Source organism: Physeter macrocephalus, chromosome 9 (assembly GCF_002837175.3).
Source record: "Physeter macrocephalus isolate SW-GA chromosome 9, ASM283717v5, whole genome shotgun sequence".
In the NCBI taxonomy this organism is placed as follows: domain Eukaryota; kingdom Metazoa; phylum Chordata; class Mammalia; order Artiodactyla; family Physeteridae; genus Physeter; species Physeter macrocephalus.
Genome location: NC_041222.1, coordinates 12,678,980 through 12,694,491, shown reverse-complemented (window position 1 = coordinate 12,694,491; position 15,512 = coordinate 12,678,980). Strand labels below are relative to the sequence as shown.

At 40.3% G+C, this 15,512-nt stretch overlaps 1 protein-coding gene across 4 annotated transcripts in view; it reads left to right on the top strand.

Moving 5' to 3' along the window:
- Nucleotides 1-1,497: 1,497 nt before the first annotated feature.
- The window catches only part of KIAA1958 (KIAA1958 ortholog), a 183,440-nt gene continuing 169,425 nt past the window's right edge, over nt 1,498-15,512 (top strand). For 2 of the 4 annotated variants that reach the window (XM_055087020.1, XM_055087019.1), the window contains exons 1-2: nt 1,498-1,735; nt 2,707-2,774. The gene's annotated coding sequence lies outside the window, so the exon portion shown is untranslated. Of the gene's footprint in view, nt 1,736-2,706; nt 2,775-6,449; nt 7,723-15,512 lie in introns of those variants that run through there. The other 2 variants (XR_008618171.1, XM_055087018.1) reach the window with 2 other exon arrangements.

The following is a 15,512-nucleotide window of genomic DNA, read 5'->3' as shown; positions in this document are numbered from 1 at the left end:
TCTTTGTTGCTGCGCATGGGCTTTCTCTAGTTGTGGCAAGCGGGGGCTACTCTTCGTTGCGGTGTGCGGGCTTCTCGTTGCAGAGCACAGGCTGTAGGCGTGCAGGCTTCAGTAGTTGTGGCACATGGGCTCAGTAGTTGTGGCACGTAGGCTCTAGAGTGCAGGCTCAGTAGTTGTGGCGGATGGGCTTAGTTGCTCTGTGGCATGTGGGATCTTCCCGGCCCAGGGATCAAATTCGTGTCCCCTGCATTGGCAGGCAGATTCTTAACCACTGCACCACCAGGAAAGTCCCTGTTTTTTTGACACATTATTTCTCAAAAATGTTTACAGATTTTTAAATTCAGCCTTGACCAGGAGGAGTGTTGATAGACGAAGGTGTTAGGAATCCTTTCTCCTTTGTTCAGAAGTTAGTCTCTTTTTCTGCTCAGTCATACTCTTCTCTCCCCTCACTTACCCCAGGGTAGGAGGGAATGAGGTTTCCCTGTCACAGCTGGGGTGAGGCCAAGATGTGAGCACTGCATATGGCTAATCAGATATGCTTTAAATGATAGTTATTGCCATTATTATTATTTTGGAGATGCTTAGGGCTGTAAGTAGAAAGGAGCACGGAGACAGACTGCCTGGGACGAATCTGGGTTCCTCCTGCTACTATGTGATCTTGGGCAGCATTCTTACTGTCTCTGTGCCTCAGTTTCCTCATGTGCAGAACAGCAATGCTAACAAGACCCACTTCATAGAGTTCTTAGGATTAAGCAAATTAATATTCGCTAAGCACTTAGTGTAAGTACTATGAAAGTGTTTGGTAGATAAAGCTGGAGGGCGCCTGGTCCAGCCTTACCTCCCTTGTGACGAGCTGTGCAGGTGGTGTTACTATATGCTTCCCGGTCTTAGTGTGTTTTAGGTGTTATTCAGCAGCCCGGCTCCCTCCACGGGATGGGTGCGTGTGGTTGTAGCTGTATTAGAAACTTCCACCGGGCAGCGGTGACTGTGGGTTGTACGTCTGTCGATCGGAGGTGTTCTTGCACATGCCTGGATGTAGAGGTGACTCCACTCAGCGCGTTAAAACAGGTATCACACGCCTGACAAACCCAGGGTCTTGCAAGGAGGTCTGATCCTGGCGTTTCGGTGGAGCTGTACGGAGCTGCGAAGGGCAGCGGGGGCCGCGGGCCTGGCGCGTGTGGCAGGAGGGGGGGTTGCTGCCCACTTGAGAACGCAGAGGGGATCGTGGCTCCCACGCCTGTCGGGCTGCGGAGACCGAGCTCGTGGTCGCGTCTGCAGCAGGAGGGTAGGTCCACACCTCCTCCGGACAACCTCCGCCGCTAGCTCGGTGCACGTTGTGGGAGGGCCGTTACACACTTCCTGTGGGTCTCCCGGACCACAGCGCGTTTCCGGTGCCGGCTGGAGGCCGGGGTCCGAGCCCCCGCCCCGCTCGCCGGCCCCGCCCCGCCCGCGCCCCGCCCCCCGCCTGCCCGCCGCGCTTGGAGTCGGGCGCGCGGAGCCCGGGGCGCACGGAGCGGCGCGCGCCGGTCGGCGGAGCCAGGCTGGCGCCCCCGCCCCCAGCCCCTCGGTCCGTCGCCTGTCCGGCGCCTTCCCGTTCTACTTGCCTTCGCTCCCCGGCCCTGTGGCCGCGCTCCCTCCCTCCCCTCCGTCCCGCCCCCTCCAGCCCTTGCTGCCGGGCTCCTACAGGCCCCCTCGCTGCCCGCGTTCCTATGGACAGACGCACAGACACCTGCAGGTGGGTGAAAGCCCGCGCGCGGGGCGGAGACGAGCGCGCCGACGCTGCGCCCGGGGTCGGGAGCCCCTTTGTGTGGGGGGCGGTCGCACTGGCGTCCGCGCCGCCTCCCCCCCTCGGCGGCCTAGCAGTGACCCGGCTGAACCCTCCTTTTGTTCCTCTGGGCTTGTGGGGTGGAGGGGCGCGAGAAGGCCGAGAGTCAGGGCTGAGAGCCGGGCGTCCGGACGTCGCCGGCGACGGCCTCGGGGGCGTGAGGGGGTAGAAACCCGCGGCGGCCGAGCGAGCGGCGGCCGCGGCTCTGGGCTGTCTCTCCGGGGCCGGCCCGCCGCCCAGCGTCTTCTGTCGCCGCCGCGGCCGCGGGCGCGCTGCATGGGTCTGGCTTGCCCGCTCCCTCTCTGGGGTTTGTTGGAGGTGGGAAGGAGGGCGGGAAAGGGGAAAGAAAAGATCTGCTCTCTTAGTTTTCAAGTCTTGAGGAGGTTATGGAGAGAGAGGGAGAGAGGTGTTTCGGGGCTTTGCCAGACTTGTTTCCCTCCCGCGAGGCACGCCAAGGTGCGTTTGGGGCGTGTGTGAAGGAACGTGCATCGCTTGGGTCCCTTATTTATTGTTTCTGACGGAGGAGGGCTTTCTCCGAAGGTCTCTTCCGCCCCCCACCCCGTCTGAGGCTGCGCACAGTGATTTGTGTTTGTTATCAGATACATCGAGAAATAGATTTCCCTCGGTAGGAGAAGGTTGGGCTGACCAAAATCAAAGAGTGTTTTTTAGTATTCTGATGGCTTTCTTTCTTTCTCTTTCTTTCTTTCTTTCTTTCTTTCTTTCTTTCTTTCTTTCTTTCTTTCTTTCTTTCTTTCTTTCTTTCTTTCTTTCTTTCTTTCTTTCTTTCTTTCTTTTTCTTTCTTTCTTTCTCTTTCTTTCTTTCTTTCTTTCTTTCTTTCTTTCTTTCTTTCTTTCTTTCTTTCTTTCTTTCTTTCTTATAGGGACTTAAAGGCAAGAAATAAAAGATGAATGTGGCTGTGATTGTTACATATATGTATAACTTTTGGAGGTAAAGTTTTGTTATTTCCTAGACTCCTTAGGTTTAACATGACAGAATCTTCTACCTATTAAATAGTTAACAAGCAAGTCACTTCCACAGTGGAGGTTAGACTGGAATGCGATAAACAATTATCTAACTTTCTGTCCAGGCTAAAACCTTTTTTTTTTGCTGGTTTAAGATATGAGATCTTTCACGACATATGGGGAGAACATGAACGTTAGAACTGATCATTTCTCCCTGTGATTGTGCTTTCCCTATTTTATTATATGTATTTATGTATTCTCTGTTTATAACCCAACGACTGGGTTGTATATGGTGGGTATAACTTTTGAAAAGTACTGTAAGTGATATTTCTGATTTGTATTATTTATCTAAGTTTTTTATGAACAGTTGCTATGTATTTGTAGATACTCAGATAATAAATGAAGTTGCATAAGCACCCAGAAAATTAATTTTCCAGATTCAGTTTTTTTAATGGGATATATTTTTTTAAATTTATTTTTGGCTGCATTGGGTCTTCGTTGTGTGGGCTTTCTCTCCTTGCGGGGGGGGCTACTCTTCGTTGTGGTGGGCGAGCTTCTCATTGCAATGGCTTCTTCTTGCGGAGCTTGGGCTCTAGGCGCGTGGGCTTCAGTAGCTGTGGCACGCGGGCTCTAGAGCACAGGCTCAATAGTTGTGGGGCACGGGCTTAGTTGCTCTGTGACATGTGGTATCTTCCCGGACCAGGGCTCGAACCCGTGTACCCTGCATTGGCAGGGGGATTCTTAACCATCGCACCACCAGGGAAGCCCTTTCAGATTCAGATTTTTAACGCAGGTGTGGATTTAGATCTTTTCATTCACCTCTATCTACTGCTCATTTCTGGAGACTTTTTTTTTTTTGCTTATTGTTTGAGAATCCATATTGACAAACTTAAATCTGATGGTTACCAAGGAGATCAAAAAAGAAAACACAGTTTTGGGGACATGCAGTTATATGTACAGCTATATGTAGGAAATGTAGTCTTTCTTAAAAAATAAAAGTATTATCATCCAAGCATGAAGGAAAATTATTATGGTGGAAAAAATATTTGCTATTTAAATTTTTGTCAAGTAACATGTAGAAATTTGTCAGAAAACAATATACAATTTAATATAGTGTTAACTAGGCAAACTGATTTTTGTCATTATAAAGAGGAGACAGTTTAGTATGCCTAAAATAGTGGTCTTTTTCTAGGAGAAAAATGTATCCTAGATTCTTGTCCTAGTTTTACATTAACAGATTAATATTATTTCATGCCTTATTTTGTAAATGCCTGGAGTGTACATTTTTGTACATTTTACTTAAAACTTAGAAGAGGGTACATCTAACAAAGGTCATGCCAGCCTCTTTGATTAGTTCCTGTTTTGACTTCTGTTCTAGATTAGATAAATGAATTTAAACTCTGCACAGAGCTCAGTGTCAGGCGCTGGTAGGCCCTTGATCAAGATACCTCTTCCTTTTCTAATAAGGATGGCCCAAAGAGGCTCAGTGTTGAAATTTGTTCAGACTTTATCATGAATGGTGGAATAGAGTTCTAAAACACTTCCAGAGTTTCAGCTCTTTAGATACAGACTCTTCATCAGCTCTTCCCAGTATTAAAAAAAAAAAAAGCTAACAAATTGAATTGCATGTTTATGTATTTGTTTACATGGCTGTCAGTTGTAGCATTAAGGTTTAACAGAGTCACTGTGTTAACTAAACAGTAAGAGTGTGGCCTGCATTGAGAATTGCTTCGCAAAGTTGTAGCTGTGTCTAACAGTTTTCTGGGATTGGCATGGTGTGTTTATTACTTAGGCTGGCTAAAAGATAACACCTGTTTTTTTTGTTTTGTTTTTGTTTTTTGACTGTGATATGTAGATAATAATTTTTTTGTTTTGTGTTTTGTTTTTCTGTAATTAACAGTACTATTTTAGTTAATCAGAAGCATCCCAGAGACTCATATTTTCATCTGATTTTTCATCTGGTATGTTGTTGTTTAGGAAGGCATGTAAATTATTTTTCACATCTCATGGTTGAAATTTTTTTCTGCTGCTTTTGATACTATGACAAATAAATACTTCCAGAAATTTTGAATTTGAGTAAAGTTGGGTGTTTTTTGTTTTTGTGGTACGCGGGCCTCTCACTGTTGTGGCCTCTCCCGTTGCGGAGCACAGGCTCCTGGCGCACAGGCTTAGCGGCCATGGCTCACGGGCCCAGCCGCTCCGCAGCATGTGGGATCTTCCTGGACCGGGGCACGAACCCATGTCCCCTGGGTCGGCAGGCGGATTCTCAACAGTGCGCCACCAGGGAAGCCCTAAAGTTGGGTTTTAAATGTATCAATAGCTGAGCAGTAGAATCTGATATTTACCAGTTTTTTTTTTTTTAACAACACTAAGCTGTCCACAGTTAAATTTGATAGGCTTTAAAATCCATAGACTTTTCTAGTCTTTTCCTGTTTGTTAGTTATTAGTGTGGTACCATTAAAAGACACTTAAAATGTTCACTTTATGTTACCTGGAACCCTCAAATGACTAGTATTATCATTAGTAATAACCAAGGGGAAAGCTGAAAAGTTAACAATTATATTCTTTATAAAAGATCTGTGACTTTCAAGTTCTTTTTCCTGAAGTTTTTTGTAGCTTGGGAAAGTAGGCCTGACTGTGAGAGGTGCGGACAGTGACCTCTCGTTCCAGCCTTTATCGTCCTGCGTTAAGAGCAGTACATACCCTTGCTGCTTGACGAAAATGCAGAATTCATTCTTGGACTAATATTCTGCTACCAGATGTATGAGGCTGGCTCTAAAGAAGCTTTTTCTCTTAAATACTGTCAAAAATAGAGAAACTGAAGATTGGAGAGAAGCCATTTATTTTGAACAGTTTATTTTTTGACAGTTTGTGTTTGTAAAGAAACCTGCTCATAATATTTAGTGAAGAGACCTACATAGTTGCCTGGAGAAACCCCACAGGTTTCTTTTTTGCCTTGAAAAAAGTTTCCATAAAGCTTAACTCTTCCATGATACTTCTTGACTTTGCTTCTGATTAGTTGATTTATGGACTTTATTTACCAGCATGATTGGAGAATTCTTTTGCTATACTGAAACTGTACTCTGCCTGTGCTCTCTTCTGTTTCCTAGGTAACAAATGCACTGCACAGATTCCATAATGAGGACTGTGGTTGGCTAGTTACAATGTAAATTCTGTTGTTTGGTAAAGCTTAGTCTCAAATTCAAACAAAGGTCAAGAAACCAAAAGTACTGAAAATGCAAATTTTTGCATTTTATTTTGTATGCAGTGTCAACAAAGTGTAATACCCTTTTCTGGAGAAAGGCAAATTATGCAGCAGTATTCATGTTTGTTTTGCAAAGTCTCACACTTAAAACCGTTGGAGAGCTTTTTGAGTATTGCATATTGGTAAAACCAGTGTCTCTAGTGACAAAGAAGATGTATTTTAGAAACACTTTATCACACTTAAAGTAATATAGAAAGCAAAGGGATGTGGTCTAGGACATCAGTAATTGGTCCTTTTGTACTGAAAGAAAAGTAGCATCAAAAGATGTCTCAAAAGATAAATTGTGCAACTTTATGTGAAATATAAGTTTAAAAAACTTTAAGAAGACATTAAATCATTTAAGAAACTTTTTGAAACATTGAAAGTCTTACCACAAATGGTGCATTTTTTTTCCAGCGTTTTTCCCCCTCTGATCTGCCTGAATGTTGACCGGCCTGGCACGAGGGAGCAGGTCTTCAAGTTGGAGAATTGCTTTCCCCTCCACCTTACTTCCTCTTGGGCCTCTGTAGCTCTGGATGCAGGGCAAGAAGTCGTGCAGCTGCTAGTAATTATTACCTGTTTGTTAAAAAACAAAAAACAACTTTCAGAGAATTCCATTAATACGCATTGCAAATATCTTTTCATTTGATGCCTGAAAACTTCTTTTTATTTGTTAATCATCAAGGATTCCATTAGCTGAAATTTTTTTTTTAAATTCTTTTGAGTTCTAGAGAATTATCCAAAGTTGCCTCCATTACTCTCCCTTCCTTGGCTGAATTGTTTTTGGGTTATTTTATTTACCTTTTTAGTTCATTAAAATGTCAGGAATAGGACATATCTTGGTTGGATTTCTCTCTTCTTGATTTTTCTCAAAACTGACACTACTTTAACCTCTTCCATCTTTTTCTACTTGCCAATATTGTGTCCCTTCACTTTTCCCTTGTCAATATCTTCCCTGTTTTCCCTTGTAAATACTTACTGTTTAAAAAATTGTATTGTTGCATATAAGCCATAATCACCACATAGCAAAAGCTCTACTTTTCTGTTACAAGGCTTCATATTACTGGAATATTATCAATATCTGTGAACTCTTACCCAACTAGGACTACTTTCTCTCTCTAGCCTGTATTCGTTTTCAAGGGCTGCTGAAACAAAGTACGACAGACTGGGTGGCTTCAACAACAAAAATTTATTTATTTTTTACAGTTCTGGAAGCTATAAGATGTTGGCAGGGTTGGATTCTTCTAAAGCCACTCTCCTTGGCTTGTAAATGGTTGTTTTCCTTAGGTATCTTCACATGGTCCTTCCTATGTGCTCCTCTGTGACCTAATCACCTCTCTTCCTGTAAGGACATCAGTCCATATCCTTAGGATTCACCCAAATGACCTCATTTACCTTAATTACCTCTTTAAAGGCCCAATCTCCAAATACAGTCTCATTCTGAAGTACTGGGGGTTAGGACTTCAGTGTATGAATTTGGAGGGAACACAATTCAGCTGATAATACAGCCTGTTCCTCCACCATTGTCTTTCACACATACATACATACATACTTCACTCCATATGTGTAATTTTATAGTGGTTTTCATCTTTTAATCTTTTTTACTCTCTTGGCATTTTTTCACTTGAGTGCAAGGTCCAGTAGACAGCAATATGATCAACTTCGTATGCCATTAAAAATAATTAAAGTGGGGAGTTAAAGGCTTTATTTTGTTTTTATTCACTCTTCATATTCATTATTTTTAAATACTTTATTTTGAATAGTTTAAAGTAGAAAATTCTTAATCATTGGTTTCAAATGCAGGAGAATCTCAGTGTAGCCAAATTTAGTGAAATTGCTGATGCTGTTTTCTTGTGAATTCTAAGGACATGTTTCTTTTGGTGCTCTTTTTCAAATATTGGCCTTGCTACTTGCATGGTAAATTACACGCCATTCTGATCAGTTCACACCTTCCTTGGCTGATGACTCTTGAATCTGATATCCACTCAGGGCCTCTCTGCTAAATCCAGATGTATACAACAACCAACTGGACACGGTCATTTGATATGCCACAAACACTTCACATTCAGCATGCCCAAAACTTGATTTATCTTTCTCTTCATATCTGTGTCTTGTGTTCCCTAGCTTAGTGAGTGGTACTATCTCCATCCGTTTTCCAAGTCCAGAAATTTAGGAGTTATCTGTGATGCCTTCCTTATTCTCAGTCCTGTCTTCCATACATAATCAAGTGCCTAGACCAGTCAATTCCTGCTGCCTGATTTCTCAGTTCTGTCTGTTCACCCCATACAAGTCACAAACTACTCTGTCACCTTTGCCCATCATTGGTTTTAGTTCTACAGTTGAATATATTCAGTTTACAACATAAGTCCTTGTGCTAAGGCTTCTATAATCATCATTTGATAGTCTGAAGCTCAATGAATCCTCATAAATAGCTTGTGTGAGTAATATCTTCTGTCTTTCATATTTAAAACTGTTCATCTGTGGCTTTTAAACTTGAAGGGCATTTTGGCTGAATATAATTACTTAGCCTGCATTTTCTTCCCTCAAATACCTTTTTTTTTCTTTTCATGTTTGCGTCTCTCTTTTTTTTTAAGTAATTTTATTTTATTTATTTATTTATGGCCGCACTGCATTCGGGATCTTAGTTCCCAGACCAGGGATCGAACCTGTGCACCTTGCAGTGGAAGCGCAGAGTCTTAACCACTGGACCACTGGAGAATTCCCCTTTCCTCAAGTATCTTAAATATGTTATTCTGTTTTAAGATTTGACAAAACTTTTCTTTAAAAGGCCAAATAGTAATTATTTTAGGCTTTGTGGGCCATAGGTCACTGTCACAATTATTTAACTGTGCCATGTCAGTGCAAAAGCAGCCATAGAGAATATATAAATGAACAAGCATGACTGTGTTCCAGTAAAACTTTATTTACAGAACTGGACAGTGGGCTAGATTTGGTACATAAGCCATAGTTTGCTGAGTCCTACTGTATTGTATTCTGATAAAAAGTGTTGTCAGAGTCTAATACCACTATGATTTTCTTTCTTTTTTAAAGTGTCTTTATCTTTTTTCCTAGATGCCCAAAGGACATTCCCCCACTACCACCTTTTTAAAAAAAATTTTTTTTTTATTTTGGCTGTGCTGGGTCTTTGTTGTAGTGCATGGGCTCTTCGTTGCGGCTTGCGGGGCTTCTCTAGTTGTGGTGCGTGGGCTTACTTGCAGTATGTGGGATCTTATTTCCCTGATCAGGGATCGAACCCAGGCCCCCTGCATTGGGAGCACGGAGTCTTAACCACTGGACCACCCACCAGGGAAGTCTCCCTTCATCTTTAAAGGCAAATAATTTTACTAGAATACGTCTTTTAAGTGTTCGCTGTTCTCTGTTAATTTTTCCAGATACACAATGGATGTTTTATTATGTTAGCTCAAATTTAAAAAAAAAAATATTTTCATCAGTTACATATTTATTCTTTTCCATTATTTTTATTTTCTTCCTTGAGGTTTTCTGTTACATATGTGTTGAATCTTCTTTGCTTATCTTTTACGTCTATACTTTATTCAAATTCTTTTAATTTTATTTTTTATATTTGCTGTATTTTTTTCTTTTTCTCTTTTAGTCTCTTTAATGTACTTTCCATGGTGTCTATCTGTTAAGCCTAGTGTTCTTTCTAGTTTTGTCTTCCTTTTGAATTTTTTTTTTTCCTTTCCTATTCCATACTGAACTCTGTCATTTCTCTTTTTAAATGCTCTTGTTATTTGGCCATTGTCATTTTTTTTTAGCTTTTCTATTTCTGATGTATGCTTTCTTTCATAGCATCCTATCATTTCCTTAATTTCTTTCAATTCATATTGAAATATTATGTTACAGTTTTCATCTGCTTTATGGCCATATTTTTGAGATGTTCCTTCATTGACTACTGGTACGTAATTTGGTTCTTTTTAATCTTTTTTCTCACAGTACTTTTCATAGGGTTATATTGTATTCTTTTCTCTTGTTCATGTATAAATTAGAGGGATTTACCTGTCCTTCAGGAGGTTTCTGTGATGGGGGTGGAAGTGGACCAAGGTAGTTTTCTTAGTTTCAAGGTTCGAAATTTTCTCCTTGGTTTCTTATATGAAGTATTTAAAAATATGGCCACTCAAAATCAAAGTGAGATACCAATACATACCCACTAGAATGGATAAATGAAATAAATGAAAAATACCAAGTGTTGGTGAGAATGTAGAGTAATTGGAATTCTCATGCACTGCTATTGGAAGTGTAAATTGGTATAGAAATATAAATGGATACAAGCAATTTGGAAAGTTGTTTGGCAGTATCTACTAAAGCTGCATATGCATATCCTATAGCTCAGTAATTCCACTTGAAGATAAATGCTTACCAAATAAATGTACAAGAATGTTCATAGTACTGTTTGTAATAGCCCCAAACTGAAGTGTGCCCAAATAACCATCAGTATAATATGTGGTAGGGTGTTATATTGATGACCCCAAATAAATCACATCTCCTGGTGTCTACACCCTTGTGTTGTCTCTTTCCACAGTGAGTCTAATTTTGGCCACATAACTTACTTTGGCCAGTGGACATTAGCAAGCATGATCTGTTGAGGGATTAGTGACTAGAAAGGAGAAAAGTGGAGGCTTCTGGAGTGCAGGTAATATTCTGTTTCTTGATCTGGTTGCTGGTTACATAAATGTCTTCTGTTTGTGAAATGGTGAAATATGAGCAGCTTGTTCACTTATTATTTCTGCCCTTTTCTAATTGTATATTATATTTCAACATACAGAAATAAATATGTCCTCTTTATCTAGTCTCTGCTGTAATAGTCTTGAGATTGGCCTCCTTTTGGTATCTTTATCCTTTATCCTTAGTGATGCCTCTTTGTTTGATTTAGATTTTAATCCCAACAGTTTTCTTTTTTTTAATTTTTTTTTTTTTGGCTGCGTTGGGTCTTCATTGCTGCGCAAAAGCTTTCTCTAGTTGTTTTTTTTTTTTTTTTTTTTTTTTTGGCTGCGTTGGGTCTTCATTGCTGCGCAAAAGCTTTCTCTAGTTGTGGTGCTCAGGCTTCTCCTTGCGGTGGCTTCTCGTTGCGGAGCATGGGCTCTAGGTGCACGGGCTCAGTAGTTGTGGCCCATGGGCTCAGTTGCTCTGTGGCATGTGGGATCTTCCTGGACCAGGGATGGAACCTGTGTCCCCTGCAGTGGCAGGCAGATTCTTAACCACTGCGCCACCAGGGAAGTCCCCTTTTAAAAATTTTTTATTATTTTAATTTTTAAAATTTTTCTGGCCGTGCTGCACAGCTTGTGGGATCTTAGTTCCCCGACCAGGGATCCAGCCCAGGCCTACGGCAGTGAAAGTGCTGAGTCTTAACCACTGGACCACCAGGGAAGTCCCCCAACAGTTTTCTTTCTAAGGCCTCTTAGTAGGTCCCCATGGTCTTGTAGTCTTCTCTAGAAGCCTGAGAAACTTTACTCTTCTCTCATCCAGTTTCACTTAATGGGATCCTTTCTTTTTGAGGGTAATTGTTGGTAATTTCTTGTTCCAGGTTATGTAATTACCAAAACTCCTCTTTTTTTCTCTCCTCACCTGCCCAGTTTTTGATCCTGTGTGAGTCCTGTTTGTGTGAGTGTTTTAGCTTCTGCCTACTCATGTCAGGTTCATGGGGCTACTTCATCACCTAATTCTGTTGATCTTACCTTTTGTTATCCTAGTTATTTTATCTGCCCCCACCCCTGCCACCCCATATACTTGTAGATTCACTTGCAATTGTAAGAAATAATAGATTCTTTGCATACTTTGCTGTTTCCCCGATGGTTAACATTTTGTAAAACTATACTTATAATATCACAACTAGGCTGTTGACTGTTATGGGCTGAATTGCATTCCCCCTGATTCATATGTTGAATCCTTGATCCACCAGTGCTTCAGAATGTGACTGTATTTGGAGCTAGGGCCTTTAACGAGGTGCTTAAATTAAAACGAGGCTGTTGGGGTGGTCATGATCCATTCTGACAGGTGTCCTTTTAAGAGGAAATTTGAACACAAAAAGAGACACCAGGGATGTGTGTACAGAGGAGAGACCGTGTGAGGACACAGTGTGAAAGTGGCTATCTGGAAGCCTAGGAGAGAGGCATCAGAAGAAACTGGATTTGTCAACACCTTCATCTTGGATTTCTAGCCTTCAGAACTGAGAAACTTAATTTCTGTTGTTTAAGTCACCCACTCTGTGGTATTTATTTTGTTATGGTAGCCCTAGCAAATGAATACATTGGCATCTGTACAATTGTCCACTTTTATTCAGATTTCCAATTTTACTTTTACTCATATGTGTGTGTATTAGGTTCAGTACAGTTTTATCACCTGTGTATGTACTTGTTTCTACCAGCCCCTCCATTCTCCCACCCTGCCACCCCTTCCCTAACCCCTGACAACCATTACGAGGTCTTCCATTTCTGGAACTTTGTCATTTTAAAAAATGTTATATAAATGGAATCATACAGTATGTAACCTTTTGGGATTGGCTTTTTCCACTAAGCATAATTCCCTGTAGATACATCCAGGTTGTTGCATGTATCAGTAGTTTGTTCCTTTTTATTCCTGCTTAGTAGTCCATGGATTTATCATAGTTTATTTAAGCATTCATCTGCTGAAGGACATCTAGGTTGATTCCATTTCTTGGCCTTTACAAATGAAGGTGTTATGAACATAACTTTTAATTTTGTCTGGGAAACATACCCAGGAATGTAATTGCTATATCATATGGTAATTACACGTTTAATTTTTTAAGTAACTGCCAAACTTTTCCAGAGTGACTGTGCCATCTTATATTCCCACCAGCAATATATAAGTGATGTAGTTTCTCCACATCCTTGTTAGCATTTGATGTTGTCACTCTTTCTTATTTTAGCCTTTCTGATGTGTGTTTAATAATATTGTGGTTTTGGCTAATGGCTAATGTTATACATCTTTTCATGTGCTTATTTGCCATCTGTATATCCTCTTCTGAGAAATGTCTGTTTATGTCTTTTGTCCATTTTCTAATTGAACTTTTTTGTTGGCTTGTTTTACTGTTTTCACAGTTCTTTATTCTAGATACTAGTCGTTTGTCAGATATTTGGTTTGCAAATGCTTTCTTCTAGTTTATAGATGTCTTTTAATCCTCTTCACATGTTCACAGAGCAAAAATTTTTAATTTTAATTTTACCAGTTTTTCCTATTATGGATCTTGCTTTTGGTTTCAAGTCTAGGAACTCTTTGCCTAGCCCCAGATCCCAGAGATTTTCTTGTATGTTGTTTTATACCAGTTTTCGTTTAGTTTAGTTTATTGTTTTACAGTTAAGTCTCTGATCCAATTTGTGTTAGTTTTTATTTAAGGTGTGAGGTTTAGGTTGAGGTTCATTTTTCCCTGTGGATGTCCAGTTACTCCAGCGCCATTTATTGAAAAGGCTATCCTCCATTGAATTTCTTTTGCACCTTTGTAAAAAGTTAGTTGAGCATATGTGTGAGTCTATTTCTTGGTCTGCTCCATCTGTTTTTATGAATAGATATGAAGAGAGTCCAGAACTAAGCTTCTGATTCTATCCTGCTTGCTTAGAAGTCCTTATTTATTCCTAGAATGATTTTTTATTATGTTGGAAACTATTTTTTCCCTATTGATCAAGGGGGACAGATACCTGTGTAGGTTAAAAAAAAAAAGTAAGGTATGCAGTAATTTGATTAATAGCTTTTGTAGTTTATCTGCTTTATAATATAGTGATAAGCCCATATATATTTGTTGCAGAGAGTTTAATTCTTTTCTGAATTATTCAGGTTGTTAACATTCATGACAATTACAACTCATTAATATTCTTCATTTATCTGGAATCTTGAGAAAACAAGAAACTCTACATTAATGAATTTCTCTATAATTAAAGTTTAACTCCTGGACAAAACTTAAGATTTTAATCATTTTTCGTGAAAATATATCCCAAATGTAGTTTAAGTAAAGGTAGCATTTCAGTTGCTTTTGGAAATTTGCCAGAGGAATCCTTTTCTGGCATCTGGATGAATCCAAGCAGATATAGAAACATTTTCAAAATTTTTTTCACTCCCCCCACAATTCTCTTAACTTTTCTTTAAAGAAGTTTAACAAACTTTTAGTTTTGCAATTTTAGACTGGTTTCGCACAACTAATGCAAGGAAGGATTTATCTACCTGACTAACATATTCATCAAATTCACTGATTTACCCAAATCCTGTTTAAAACAGCCTTTGACCAAACCACTAGACTAACAGAGAACCTCAGACCCCAAGGAATATCAATTGGAGTGAGACCTCCTGAAGGTCCTCATCTCAGCACCAAGACCCAGCTCTATCCAACTGCCTGCAAACTCCAGTGCTGGACGTCTCAGGCCAAACAAGCAGTAAGACAGGAATACAGCACCACCCATCAAAAAAAGAAACAACAAAAAAATACGTTACAGACACAGGAGCAATGTTAAAACGCACCAGACCAAACAAAAGAAGAGTAAATAGGCAGTCTACCTGAAAAAGAATTCAGAATAATGAGAGTAAAGATGATCCCACATCTTGGAAATACAATGGAGAAAATATAAGAAACGTTTAACAAGGACCGAGAAGAACTAAAGAGCAAACAAACAATGATGAACAACACAATAAATGAAGTTAAAAATTCTCTAGAAGGAATCAGAATAACTGAGGCAGAAGAACAGGTAAGTGAACTGGAAGATAAAATAGTGGAAATAACTGCCTCAGAGCAGAAGAAGAAGGAGAGAAAAAGAAAGGGTATGGGAAAATATTTGAAGGGATTATAGTTGAAAACTTCCCTAACATGGGAAAGGAAATAGTCAAGTCCAGGAAGTGCAGAGAGTCCCTTACAGGATAAATCCAAGGATAAACATGCCAAGATGCATATTAATCAAACTATCAAAAATTAAATACAAAGGAAAAATATTAAAAGCAGCAAGGGAAAAGCAACAAATAACATACAAGGGAATACCCATAAGGTTAACAGCTGATCTTTCAGCAGAAACTCTGCAAGCCAGAAGGGAGTGGCAGGACATATTTAAAGTGATGAAGGGAAAATCCTACAATCAAGATTACTCTACCCAGCAAGGATCTCATTCAGATTCGACGGAGAAATTAAAATCTTTACAGACAAGCAAAAGTTAAGAGAAGTCAGAACCACCAAACTAGCTTTACAGCAAATGCTAAAGAAACTTCTCTAGGCAGGAAACACAAGCAAAGGAAAAGACCTACAATAACAAATCCCAAACAACTAAGAAAATGGTAATAGGAACATACATATCGATAATTACCTTGAATGTAAATGGATTAAATGCTGTAACCAAAAGACACAGACTGGCTAAATGGATACAAAACAAGACCTGTATATATACTGTCTACAAGAGACCCACTTCAGACCTAGGGACACATACAGACTGAAAGTGAGGGGATGGAAAAAGGTATTCCATGCAAATGGAA